At 42.0% G+C, this 14,782-nt stretch overlaps 1 protein-coding gene across 2 annotated transcripts in view; it reads right to left on the minus strand.

Moving 5' to 3' along the window:
* The window catches only part of nek6 (NIMA-related kinase 6), a 93,910-nt gene extending 79,662 nt beyond the window's left edge, over positions 1-14,248 (minus strand). Inside the window, exon 1 of one of the 2 annotated variants that reach the window (XM_035761000.2) lies at positions 13,950-14,248. The gene's annotated coding sequence lies outside the window, so the exon portion shown is untranslated. Of the gene's footprint in view, positions 1-13,548; positions 13,717-13,949 lie in introns of those variants that run through there. The other variant, XM_052525264.1, reaches the window with a different exon arrangement.
* Between the last annotated feature and the right edge of the window lie 534 nt (positions 14,249-14,782).

The raw sequence follows: 14,782 nt of genomic DNA on the forward strand, positions 1-14,782 counted from the left end.
TCCTGGAAATTTACCGGAAAGTTTCCAACCCTTTGCAAACCTATTAGACACACACCACTCACTAAAAAAGTATGCACACCACAACCACACAATTCTCTCTCTCTCTCTCTCTCTCTCTTCTCTCTCAATTCAATTCTATTCAATTCGCTTTATTGGCATGACGTAACAATGTACATATTGCCAAACGCTTATTTTGGATATTTACAATATAAAAATAAATACAAATGAGAATCAAATTGTCAACGGGACAACAGTAACAACAATAACCAAGTGTCAAAATAACCATACATTCAACAATAACAATAAGTATACAGTAGAGGACATGTGCAGGTTGATTGGTCTGTCAGACACTGTCCCTCAACTTATGGCAGGCAGCAATGTAGAACGCTGCCAACCCACGTCTCTCTGCGTCCTCCCCCAACAGGACGGGTAGCCTATCCTCATCAGAGAGGTCTTTGAAACCTTGAATAAGGGTTTCAAATTTGGGAAAATGACACTCTCTAATTGTTTTATATTTTTGACATTTTGTCAGGAAATGCAGCTCCGTCTCAGGTTCTGCTGTTGTGCAGTGGTTGCACAGCCTTTCCTCTACAGGGAGCCAGGTTTTCCTCTGTCTAGGGCTGTCTAAGGCTGTGCTCACTGAGCCTGTACTTTGTCAAGGTTTTTCTCAGGTTTTGATCAGTAACCATGGTCAAATATTTAGCCACAGTGTACTGTCGATTTAGGGCCCGATAGTACTGCATTTTGCTTTGAGCTTGTGTTTGTGTTTCCCAATAAGCAATGTAGTTTTGTTTTGACTGTGTTGTAATTTGGTTTATTCTGATTGATTGGATGTTCTGGTCCTGAGGCTTCAGTGTGTTAGTAGAACAGGTTTGTGAACTCAGCCCCAGGACCAGCTGGATGAGGGGACTCTTTTCTTTGCTCAGCGCTTGGCATTGCAGGGCTTGGTAATGATATGAGAGGGGGTCACTGTATTTTAGATGTTTCCAAAACTTAATTGCTCTTTTTTTGAGTTTTTATTATTATTGGATATTGACCTAATTCTGCCCTGAATTCTCTCTCTCTCTCTCTCTCTCTCTGTCTCTCTCTCTCTCTCTCTCTCTCTCTCTCTCTCTCTCTCTCTCTCTCTCTCTCTCTCTCTCTCTCTCTCTCTGTCTCTCTCTCTCTGTCTCTCTCGCTCTCTCTCTCTCTCTCTCCCATCTCCGCTGTATAATGAAGCATGCTCTGTTCCTAAACAGTGGGCTAGTTATTAAAAGCTTCTATTTTCCTAAACAGTGGGCTAGTTATTAAAAGCTGCTATGTTCCTAAACAGTGGGCTAGTTATTAAAAGCTGCTATGTTCCTAAACAGTGGGCTAGTTATTAAAAGCTGCTCTGTTCCTAAACAGTGGGCTAGTTAAAAGCTGCTCCGTTCCCAAACAGTAGGCTGGCTAAAAGCTGCTCTGTTTCTAAACAGTTTGCTGGCTAACAGCTGCTCCTTTCCCTAACAGTAGGCTGGCTAAAAGCTGCTCCGTTCCCAAACAGTAGGCTGGCTAAAAGCTGCTCTGTTTCTAAACAGTTTGCTGGCTAAAAGCTGCTCTGTTTCTAAACAGTTTGCTGGCTAACAGCTGCTCCTTTCCCTAACAGTTTGCTGGCTAAAAGCTGCTCCGTTCCCAAACAGTAGGCTGGCTAAAAGCTGCTCTGTTTCTAAACAGTTTGCTGGCTAAAAGCTGCTCTGTTTCTAAACAGTTTGCTGGCTAAAAGCTGCTCCGTTCCCAAACAGTGGGCTGGCTAAAAGCTGCTCTGTTTCTAAACAGTTTGCTGGCTAAAAGCTGCTCTGTTCACAAACAGTGGGCTGGCTAAAAGCTGCTCTGTTTCTAAACAGTTTGCTGGCTAAAAGCTGCTCTGTTCACAAACAGTAGGCTGGCTAAAAGCTGCTCTGTTTCTAAACAGTTTGCTGGCTAAAAGTTGCTCCTTTCCCTAACAGTTTGCTGGCTAAAAGCTGCTCTGTTTCTAAACAGTTTGCTGGCTAAAAGCTGCTCCTTTCCCTAACAGTTTGCTGGCTAAAAGCTGCTCCGTTCCCAAACAGTGAGCTGGTTAAAAGCTGCTCTGTTTCTAAACAGTTTGCTGGCTAAAAGCTGCTCCTTTCCATAACAGTTTGCTGGCTAAAAGCTGCTCCGTTCCCAAACAGTGAGCTGGTTAAAAGTTGATCTGTTTCTGCTCTTCAAGACTTTTTTACAGTGTCATGGTAAAGACCAGAACCTTTTTAGGCAGATCAAAGGGACACAGCTGCTTCTCCCTCTGAACGTCAATGATGATGAGGCCTGCTTTCACTCCACTCCTCTCCTTTTCGTGACAGGGCCTCAACCACAAATGGAGCCCCCCACAGACACACACCCTAACATCCACGACAGCACCACAGTAAAGGCTGACAATGTAAAAGCTTCCAAGACCAGTGGCAGACAGGCAGACAAGACAGGCAGACAGACAATTCACTCCCCTGTACAACAGTACTGCATTCAAGGCTACTTCTGACATACACTCAAGTCATACACACCTAGTCATACAAAACTGCAAACCCACATGCAGTGATAGACAAACACACTTAAACCACCAAGCCTAATTAGACACTCCATCATAGTAGATACATTACACCCTCCGCCCCCACCCCCCCACCTCTCCATTTCACCACAGTGGCGGCTGGGTGAGGGAGGAGCAAAATGAATGACAACTCCTACATCTAATAGATAGGGGTTACGCATTAATGGGGACAGTCCCTGTAAACCACGTTCCGCCCTCGCCCCTGTCCCCCACCCACCTCTGATTAACCCCCTAGAGTCGATGCACACGCCCCCATGGAAATCTAATTATCATAATCATAAAGAATCAGTCAGTTTAAACTAGAGATATGTTTTTTTGCATTGGCTGCATCTCAGTCAATCGTATCTTCCGATGTCTTCCGCATCTGAGGAAAAAGGTGGCAGAGCTAGAAAGGTGTTTGTCAGACCATGAAACATCCTGAAAATCGGTATACTCACGAAAACGTCTGTAGCGTCCGAACGGTTTGGCCTAGAAAAACAAACTCCATGCATGGAAAGGTGAGATTCTCACGAACACAATGGTGTTTTTTTAGTTTTGCTCTACGACCCCCACAAGCATCACGGGACTTGTCTAAAGTCGGTACAGCCTGATCTGCCAACTTTTGTCCGTAGCGTCCGAACAGGAAAGGTGGGCCACTCACGAACACGTACACGTTGGCTGTTTTGCTCTAGGACACACAAAAGCCTTACAATACCAGTCTGAAGGTAGCCAGGTGCCAGTTTAAAAAATGAATGGAAATATATAATGGATTCGGGAAGCATTCAGACCACTTCCCTTTTTTCCACATTTTGATATGTTACAGTCATATTCTAAAATGTTTTCAAATCATTTTTCCCCTCATCAATCTACACATAATGCCCCATAATGACAAAGATAAAACAGCTTTTTATACATTTTCGCAAATGTCTATATATTTATTTTTTAATAAATACCTTATTTACATAAGTATTCAGACCCTTTGCTGTGAGACTCAAAATTCAGCTCAGGTGCATCCTGTTTCCATTGATCATCCTTGAGATGTTTCTACAACTTGATTGGAGTCCACCTGTGGTAAATTCAATTGATTGGACATGATTTGGAAAGGCACACACCTGTCTATATAAAGTCCCACAGTTGACAGTGCATGTCAGAGCAAAAACCAAGCCATGAGGTCGAACGTATTGTCCGTAGAGCTCCGTGACAGGATTGTGTCAAGGCACAGATCTGCAGAATTTAAAGTCCCCAAGGACACAGTGGCCTCCATCATTCTTAAATGGAAGAAGTTTGGAACCACCAAGACTCTTCCAAGAGCTGTCCGCCAGGCCAAACTGAGCAATCGGGAGAGAAGGGCATTGGTCTGGAACGTGACCAAGAACCCAATGGTCACTCTTGAAGGAGCTACAGAGTTCGTCTGTGGAGATGGGAGAACCTTCCAGAAAGACAACCATCTCTGCAGCACTACAGCAATCAGGCCTTTATGGTAGAGTGGTCAGGCAGAAGCCACTCCTCAGTAAAAGGCACATGACAGCTCGCTTGTCATTTGCCAAAAAGGCACCTAAAGAAACAAGATTCTCTGGTCTGATGAAACCAAGTTTGAACTCTTTGGCATGAATGCCAAGCGTCAGGTATGGAGGAAACCTGGCACCAACCCTACGGTGAAGCATGATGGTGGCAGCATCATGCTGTGGGGATGTTTTTCAGCGGCAGGGACTGGGAAACTAGTCAGGATCGAGGGAAAGATGAACGGAGAAAAGTACAGAGAGATCTTTGATGAAAACCTGCTCCAAAGCGCTCAGTACCTCAAATAATATAAAAACTCAGCAAAAAAAGAAATGTCCTCTCACTGTCAACTGCGTTTATTTTCAGCAAAGTTATCTGTAAATATTTGTATGAACATAAAAAGATTCAACAACTGAGACATAAACTGAACAAGTTCCATTGACATGTGACTAACAGAAATTGAATAATGTGTCCCTGAACAAAAGGGGGGTCAAAATCAAAAGTAACAGTCAGTATCTGGTGTGGACATCAGCTACATTAAGTACTGCAGTGCATCTCCTCCTCAGGGACTGCACCAGATTTGCCAGTTCTTGCTGTGAGATGTTACCCCACTCTTCCACCAAGACACCCTGCAGACATTTCTGGGGGGAATGATCCTAGCCCTCACCCTCCGATCCAACAGGTCCCAGACGTGCTCAATGGGATTGAGATCCGGGCTCTTCGCTGGCCATGGCAGAACACTGACATTCCTATCTTGCAGGAAATCACGCACAGAACGAGCAGTATGGCTGGTGGCATTGTCATGCTGGAGGGTCATGTCAGGATGAGTCTGCAGGAAGGGTACCACATGAGGGAGGAGGATGTCTTCCCTGTAAAGCACAGCGTTGAGATTGCCTCCAATGACAACAAGCTCAGTCTGATGATGATGTGACACACCGCCCCAGACCATGATGCAGACCACCTGCAAATCGATCCCGCTCCCGAGTACAGGCCTCGGTGTAACGCTCATAACTTCAACGACAAACGCGAATCCGACCATCACCCCTGGTGAGACAAAACCACAACTCGTCAGTGAAAAGCACCTTCTGCCAGTCCTGTCTGGTCCAGCAACGGTGGGTTTGTGCCCATAGGGGACGTTGTTGCCGGTGATGTCTGGTGAGGACCTGCCTTACAGCAGGTGTTGTTACATGTGGTCTGCCACTGCGAGCACGATCAGCTGTCTGTCCTATTTCCCTCTAGCGCTGTCTTAGGTATCTCACAGTACGGACATTACTATTTATTGCCCTGGCCACATGTGCAGTCCTTGTGCCTCCTTGCAGCATGCCTAAGGTACATTCACGCAGATGAGCAGGGACACTGGGCATCTCTCTTGGGTATTTTCAGAGTCAGTAGAAAGGCCTCTTTAAGCTGTTAGTGTCTTAACAACCGTTCCACAGGTGCATGATCATTCATTGTTTATGGTTCATTGAACAAGCATGGGAAAAGGTGTTTAAACCCTTTACAATGAAGATCTGTGAAGATATTTGTATTTTTACTAAATATCTTTGAAAGACAGGGCCCTGAAAGGGACATTTCTTTATTTGCTGAGTTTATATATACAGTTGAAGTCAGAAGTTTACATACACCTTAGCCAAATACATTTAAACTCTGTTTTATTTTAAAAAAATTACAATTCCTGACATTTAATCCCCGTAAAAATTCCCTGTTTTAGGTCAGTTAGGATTACCACTTTATTTTAATAATGTGAAATGTCAGAATAATAGTAGAGAGAATGATTTATTTCAGCTTTTATTTCTTTCATCACATTCCTAGTGGGTCAGAAGTTTACATACACTCAATTAGTATTTGGTAGCAATGCCTTTAAATTGTTTAACTTGGGTCAAATGTTTCAGGTAGCCTTCAACAAGCTTCTCACAATAAGTTGGGTGAATTTTGGCCCATTCCTCCTGACAGAGCTGGTGTAACTGAGTCAGGTTTGGAGGCCTCCTTGCTCTCACACACTTTTTTAGTTCTGCCCACAAATTGTCCATAGGATTGAGGCCCGGGGTTTTTTTGATGGCCACTCGAATACCTTGACTTTGTTGTCCACAACTTTGGAAGTATGCTTGGGGTCATTGTCCATTTGGAAGACCCATTTGCGACCAAGCTTTAACTTCCTGACTAATGTCTTGAGATGTTCCTTCAATATATCCACACAATTGTCCTACCTCAATGATGCCATCTATTTTGTGAAGTGCACCAGTCCCTCTGGCAGCAAGGCACCACCAAAACATGATGCTGCCACCCACGTGCTTCACGTTTTGATGGTGTTCTTCGGCTTGCAAGTATCCCCCTTTTTCCTCCAAACAAAACGATGGTCATTATGGCCAAACAGTTCTATTTTTGTTTCATCAGACCAGAGGACATTTCTCCAAAGAGTTTGATCTTTGTCCCCATGTGCAGTTGAAGACCGTAGTCTGGCCTTTTTATGGCGGTTTTGGAGCACTGGCTTTTTCCTTGCTGAGCGGCCTTTCAGTTTATGTCGATATAGGACTCGTTTTACTGTTGATATAGATATTTTTGTACCTGTTTCCTCCAGTTTCTTCACAAGGTCCTTTGCTGTTGTTCTGGGATTGATTCGCACTTTTGGCACCAAAGTACGTTCATCTCTAGGAGACAGAACGCGTCTCCTCCCTGAGTGGTATGACGGCTGCGTGGTCCCATGGTGTTTATACTTGCATACTATTGTTTGTACAGATGAACATGGCACCTTTGGGCGTTTGGAAATTGCTCCCAAGAATGAAACAGACTTGTGAAGGTCTACAATTTTTTTTCTGCGGTCTTGGCTGATTTCTTTTGATTTTCCCATGATGTCAAGCAAAGAGGCACTGGTAGGCCTTGAAATACATCAACAGGTACAGCTCCAATTGACTCAAATGATGTAAATTAGCCTATCAGAAGCTTCTAAAGCCATGACATAATTTTCTGGAATTTTCCATGCTGTTTAAAGGCACAGTCAACTTAGTGTATGTAAACTTCTGACCCACTGGAATTGTGATTAAGTGGATTATAAGTGAATTAATCTGTCTGTAAACAATTGTTAGAAAAAATCATATTATTATTATATTATTATATTACTACTATTATGCACAAATTAGATGTCCTAAATGACTTGCCAAACGTATAGTTTGTTAACAAGTCATTTGTTAACAAGAAACTTCCGACCATATACTGTATATTTTTTGTTGTTGGAAGATTTCTAAAAAACTGATTTTGCTTTGTCATTATGAGGTATTATGTGTAGATTGATGAGGGCGGAAAACTATTTGATCAATTTTAGAATAAGGCTGTAACTTAACTAAATGTGGAAAAAGTCAAGGGGTCTAAATACTTTCCAAATGCACTCTATGTAAAATAAATACATGTAAAAAAAATAATAATCATTGGTTCCTGATCTTTCTTGTATCTCTCAGATATAAGACAGACACTTCAGAACAAATTTCCTATGGATATATTTGTTTTACTATCTATTTATCCATGTATGACACTGTTAATCATTGCGATTCTATTGGCTAATATTCAATGTTTCATGAAATGATTTGTTTATATATATTTTTTGATACCTTAAGGCAGGGATCATCAACTAGATTCAGCTGTGGACCAATTCTTTCTTGACAGGATGGTCTTAGGGCCGGAACATAATTACGAATAAGAATCCCAAACAGATATAATGTTTGACTAAAACAATCATTTCAAACCTTGTTTACATTCATATATATACGATCATGTGTCTCTATTATGCATGGGAATACATGGGAATAGATTTCTTAAATGAATTAATTTAAAAAATATATAGATATTGATTTTAACATTTGCAAATTGGCTTAGTTTGATCGCTAGATTCATTGGATCTGATTTCCTGGTGTTTTTACAGTATTTTATGTCCAACAATGAAAACTTGGTGAGCCAAATAAAACCAGTTGGGGAGCGGCCAGTTGGGGAACCCTGCCTGTGATTCAAAATAAAATAGCTAAATGATCCTTGGTATGACCATCTTAAAACAATTCCATATGTTAGCTTAGATGTAAGGATTACGGCAATTAAAACCACTGGGCAACTACTGGCTGCCAAATGGTTCTGGGCCTGACCTAGATCCCTGGATTCCCTGCTTCCATCCTGCACGGAGAGGACAATGGATCCCTAGTGGTACCTGAGCGACATTAATGATTTCCAGTTGGCTTGACTTTGCCCTGGGACTGGGTCATTGACACCGAATGGGAGGTGGTCACCAGGGTGACGGGGCGACCTGCCAGACTCAGCTGGGGGAAGCAGTCCATGACCTTTTGACAGTTTGGCAGATATTTCTCACTTTTCTCGTTCCTCGCAATCCTCCGCAGAGGGAGCATTTGTTCTGTAGCTTTTTTCCCACTCAGTCGTGAAATAAGGACTGCAAATGTGACTAGATTACTATTTATGACATTAAAATAACAAACAACCTCGTTTGTTGGAAGAAAACGTGAGTCACAAATCCAGTTCTTAAGAAAAAAAGGGATCACACACGCTCCTTAAACAATAACAGCATGGGCGTGCCGAGACTTGTCTTTCCTGTCCTTCCGAGCATTAAAAGAATTATTTTACATTTGACTTACATTTTCTCTCTTCCTCTATATCTTTCTCGATCTCTGATGATGAGTCAGTCGTAATTGCTAACTGGAGTCTGAGGCCGGTGCCAACTGGCAAGCGACCTTAACCTCCTCTGCACTACCAATACAGCTGCATTAATAACTGTTGATTAGTTACAAATGACAACCGGGCCTGGTGCCATGATGTTGGGCACATGTTGAGAGAGATGCATGTGTAGTGGGGTGCTTCTAAGCATTTAACTTGGCCATTGTGGTGGCAGTAGGTCCCCTACTTGGTGTTCAATTGAGGAATTAGCTACTTGGGCTTCAGACTTGGGCTTTAACTCGGCAGGCTATGGCTCTCATGTAGCGGTTGTGCATTATGCAACCATTACACAGGGCTTGTCTTGGGTTCTACTTTGATACCCTCTGACTGGGACATGTTTCGAAATTACAATTATTACACAGTAATCATGTATCAAAGTACATCTTCCTGTACATCTTAGAAATAATATTCCAAGAAGGCAACTGCAGCAGTAGATCTTCCCTGAAATGTATCTTTTAAATCTTCTAAACCAATCAAATAAAGAAACACATTAACAAATAAATAATCTTGGCAATGACAGCAGGGGGGACTCCAGGAGGTGCCTTCCAGAAATGGTGCTCGTCTTATACTCTCCTTTCATCTCTCCACCAGTGAAAATAAATCTCAAAAGGGAGCGAGCAGCTAAGCAAGACGCAGAGCGCTAGCGACGACACTAATATGTGACATTGTGTCAGCTCCAGCCCCGTGCAGCTGTTTCCCCTTCTCCCGTCAGCTTGTAGCTCCACACACTCCAAGCCTTCCAAGAATGCCTGGGAAAGTTCTGAGGGGGGAGAACAGACGGGGGACTCTCCGGATATCAATGGCTGAGGCACAGCCCTCTACCACAGAGGAGGAGAAAAACAGCTTATTTTGCATGTTTTTCTTGCAGAACTTCTGTCTTGTCTTACATTTTAATTAGCATGCTTGGTTGATTTAGACTCATTTTCCGAGCAGTCAGACTCAGGTATAAGAGGGGAAGTGACAATGAAGAAGTGATCATTTGTATGGTAGGAAGTAGGTTTCAGATTGGAAGGAACCGGCAAGATAAGGTTGATTGAGCACGAGGTCTTTTATCACATAATGATAATGTGTATCAAATCAGCAATACCATCTGAGGTAGGTAGCTATGGTCCATACCTCCATAAAGATACCCATACATTAGTCTTTCTCCCTCCAGCAATCCTTCACTGGTCCATCATCCCCACACTCGTCCATTATACTGGATGATGTGCCGTCAACATCATCCAGTTTAAAGCCCACCTCCCGACCTTGTCACTCTGTGAACCGCATATATTCACCATCTCTTACTATTATCACCTTGTGCATTTGATAACATGAATGATATTATTGTCAACTGCACTGGAAGAGAGGAAAATAAAACTGCCCTTTCTCTACTAGCCATCGGATATTTCTGAATAAAAGTACTGAAAATCATAGGAAATATTTCCAATCATGGCATAGCATGATGTGTTGTTTTGACTGACAGGGGTTTGAACCTAGCTCATATGCGTGACTGTGTTGGCCCTATGAGCATTAGTTCTGGGGGGCTTATGCAAATCTTCAGGTTTAAGGCAAGTTTACTCATCAAGTGAGCTTGGTTCACCAATCAACATAGTGATTCATAGTGAAAAATGGGTCTTCGGTCATTCTTATGGTGAGGAGCTTGATACTTAAACCTGGCTAATACTAGAATAAACGGCTGTTCATAGACAAACGACACCAAAGTCAAATATACATAATTACTTGCACGTTAGAGTTTTTCGTCATGAATCTTGTTCTAAGGGCAGCTCGACAAGAGTTGTCACTAGCTGACACAGCCACAGTCATCAAATCAGATTTGAAACCTAACCCTAACCTTAACTCGTAACCTTAACCACACTGCTAACTCTAATGCCTAACCCTAACCTTAAAGCTCATTTCTGTTTTCATGATATTTTACAGTATAGACCATTTTGACTTTGCAGCTGGCCTATCTAAGGGGAAATTGCTCACTTCTGCCTCCGGGACATGACTCGTGACAATAAATTTCAACCTGCTCAATACTTGGTAATAAGGACATACATCTTTTGATCACTAAGTGTAGTTCAGTCCAGGAACAGTCTTAGGTTCCCTTTTGGTGGTTGTGTGTGTGAGTTATATCCCACAAACCACAGATGTTATCTAATACATGTTGCTCTCATAACACTGATGAAGCAGATATTGACTTTAATCGTCTTGGGTATGTCGTCACGACTGAACTGGCCTGATTCTTCAGACACGCGGGTCCCTGTTGATCTGCTTGACGGAGGCCACATTTGTTTTGCCCATCCTCTTGCAGTTGCCAAAATTGTTACGTTGGTATTTCACCTCTGACTCCAGGCCACAGTTTTGTCAATCACGCACACTGTCAGTGCCCAGTCTACAGTTTATTCAAATAACTGCGAGTGACGATGGGGTATTTTCATGCCGTTTTGAATGACAGTGGCTTCCAGAAATGGCCTGTTCCATTTTAAGAACGCTGTCCGACATACGCCCTCACTGCATCCAGGGCCCAAGTGGGCCGAACCACGCGTACGGGTGAGTGGGGCGGGTGGAAGTGGGCGATATCCAATTACCAAAGAGCAATGAGTTAAAGTATGGGTGAGATGGTCTAAAAATAAAAGTGTCTATATCGGGCCTCTTGGTCACTCCTTTTGCATTTATGTAGTGTTCTGTGTGACAGCTGCGTTGCGTCAGATTGTAAAAGCCATCAGTCCACGGTCTGCTTTCTATGAAAGAGACCCTACAAGAGGATTCTGTACTCACACAGGCTCAGAGTGGTTTCAGGCAGTTGAAAGAAAGACACATATTTGGCCTTTAGTTCCACCTATGAGTATCTGCAAATAGCAACAAATGTCAACACTTTTTGGAGCAGCCATTTTGGTTCTCTGGATCAACACCAAACCAGTTCAAAACAAGGAGAGGTCACTTCCCAGTGAACTTTGATTACCTCCTAGCCTTTTCATAAGCATGATGCCTATGTATTGTAGCAGCCCATGGGAATTGCATGAAGGTCTCTGAAATGTGCATTGCATCTTGGCACATCATGCCATTACTATTCCAAACCAAAGGGTGAGAGGAGCTGTTCGCTTTCCACATGCTGGTGGTGTTAGACCCTTGTTGTAGCACTCACCACTAGCACCTGCCCGCAACGCAGCTGACACGTGACTAATTTTAGCGAGGTATTGGGCCTGGTATGCCCAGGCATCCTAACAACCTCCAACCACCACACAGTTCCCCTCATACCAACCCTTCAGTGATCACCTCTGCTCTGGTAACATGCGTCATATTCGTTTATACCACCGCATCAATGACAAATAAACAGGATCGCCATGACGTGCATCATACTCTGATTTCACTGTAAACAAATGGATCTCTCACATCAAAACCTGGGCTAACATCTGGTTATCATTTTCTGGTTGTCGAAAAGGAGAATGTGTAACACAACCTGTTATTTTACACATTAGTAACGCTGTTGTTTCACTTGTATTTTTTTATTTTATTCAAACAACAAAGACCAGGGAGATTTACCAATGCTTCACAAAGAAGGGTAACTACTGGTGGACAGGGAGGAATGAAACAAATGCAGACATTGAATATCCCTTTGACCATGATGAAGTTATTAATTACACTTTGGATGGTGTATCAATCCATACACCCAATCACTACAAAGTTACAGGCGTCCTTTCTAACTCAGTTGCTGGAGAGGAAGGAAACCACTCAGGGAGTTCACCATGAGGCCAATGATTACTTTAAAAAAGTTACAGAGGCTGTGATAGGAGAAAACTGAGGATGGATCAACAACATTGTAGTTACTCCACAATACAAACCTAAGTGACAGAACGAAAACAAAACACTAAAGCAATACTGCATAAAATGTGGCAAATCAATTAACTATTTTTCCTGAATATGTGTTATGTTTGGGGCAAATCCAATGCAACACATTACTGAGTACCACTCTCCATATTTTCAAGCATAGTGGTGGCTGCATCATGTTATGGGTATGCATGTAATTGTTAAGGACTGGAATGTTTTTCAGGATAAGAAATAAACAGAAGGGAGCAATGCACAGGCACAATCCCAGAGGAAAACCTGGTCCAGTCTACTTGCCACCAATTCACCTTTTAGCAGGACAATAACATAAAACACAAAGCCAAATCTACACTACAGTTCCTTACCAAGAAGACAGTGAATGCTCCTGAATGGCCGAGTTACAGTTTTGACTTAAATCTACTTGAAAATCTATGACAAGACCTGAAAATGTCTAGCAATGATCAACAACCAATTTGACAGAGCTTGAATAATTTTCAAAAGAATTATGGATAAATGTTGCACAATTCAGGTGTTGAAAGCTCTTGAAAACTTACCAAGAAAGACTCACAGCTGCCATCGCTGGCAAGGTGCTTCTACAAAGTATTGACTCAGGGATGTGAATACTTATGTAAATGTGATATTTCTGTATGTCATTCTCAATAAATTTGCAAAAATGTCTAAAACCTTGTTTTCACTTTGTCAATTTGTGGCATTGTATGTATATGGGTGAGAGGAAAAATATATTTAATACATTTTGTATTTCTACTGTAACACAACAAAATGTGTAGTAAATCAAGGGGTATGGATACTTTCTGAAGGCACTGTATTCTTGTGAAAGCCTTCCATATCAATTAAATGTTTTAAATTAGACTAAATATAATTTACATTGTCAGAATATTCTACATTTATAGCAGCTATAAAAAGACAATTTGAGGGTGAGTTGATAATAAAACAACAACGTTTCCCGTACTTACTCAAGTAGCGTTGGTGTGGTAAACTGTCGCAACATATGCAACTACAGTATGGTTGTCGAATTTGACCAACCTTGTTTTTGGCTAATGCTGCCAGTCCGTACCGCAGCCAAACTGCCATACCCTGTAGCTACAGTATTCTTTGACGAATGATTCCGCGCAAAATCTAGATTTAGAACTTTTTTTGACAACTCCCCAGAACGCATGAGACACAGGGAGACACACTGGTAAACACTCCCTGAACGAAACAAAATATGCAACAGAAATGACAGCCGAGTCCCGCGCTACTTTGTAACTTTTGTCACTAAGTCAAGTGCTGGGCTGTCTTCAAGTGTGCAACTATGTTGGCTACAATGACAATGGTTCCAAAAAAGTAATGAATTCAACACGTTTGAGTATTTTACCTGATTTTGCTGAGTATTTTCTCTTCACGCTGACGTTTTGGAATAAGGAAGGTGTAAACAGAGTTACATTAATCCGTGTTGTGCAACTCCCCCTTCGACAGCTCTAAAGTTCTCTCTCTCTCTCTCTGTCGCTCTCTCTCTCTCTCCGTTGCTCTCTCTGTCCCGCGCCTCTTTTACTGTCGCATGCCACGAAGGCCACTCAAACGAATCTGACCACACTTATTCTTTTACCGAGAGGAGAAACTGTAGGAGGAAGGTCGCTCGTGCAGTCAATTCAATATTCGAGGGCGCGAATCAACGTCACATGGACTGCATGTTTTTCGAAAATTGGGTCAAACGTCAAATAGCACAGAAACTCAACCCACTGCATATTACTGATGAATAGAGGAATAGGCTGCGAGAATATTTTCCAATGTAGCGTATCTATAGCCTACTCAGTTTCATAAACTTAGGTCTAACAGTATATATTTTTGAACCACTATCATAAAAACCATTCTGCTTTTTTTCCTTCAGAGTAGACCTAATAGTTATACAGTCAGGGCACGTGAAGCATGGTCATGCACTTTCGATACAGATATAATTTAGGACCTACAACGTTAATTTATGTAACTTCCATATCACAGTTTTTTATCTTGATGATATACACCAAACCTATTTTATTTATCAACTTGTATTGTTGTATTATTGTATGATCGCATAGGTTGTTTAGATTATTCTATGTGACTGTTTTGAATTATGCATATAACGATTACTGTATAGACTATGTTCAGACATCTTTAATAAAATATATCTTTAACCTTTATTTAACTAGGCAAGTCAGTTAAGAACAAATT

This window comes from Oncorhynchus keta, chromosome 9 (assembly GCF_023373465.1).
Source record: "Oncorhynchus keta strain PuntledgeMale-10-30-2019 chromosome 9, Oket_V2, whole genome shotgun sequence".
NCBI lineage: Eukaryota > Metazoa > Chordata > Actinopteri > Salmoniformes > Salmonidae > Oncorhynchus > Oncorhynchus keta.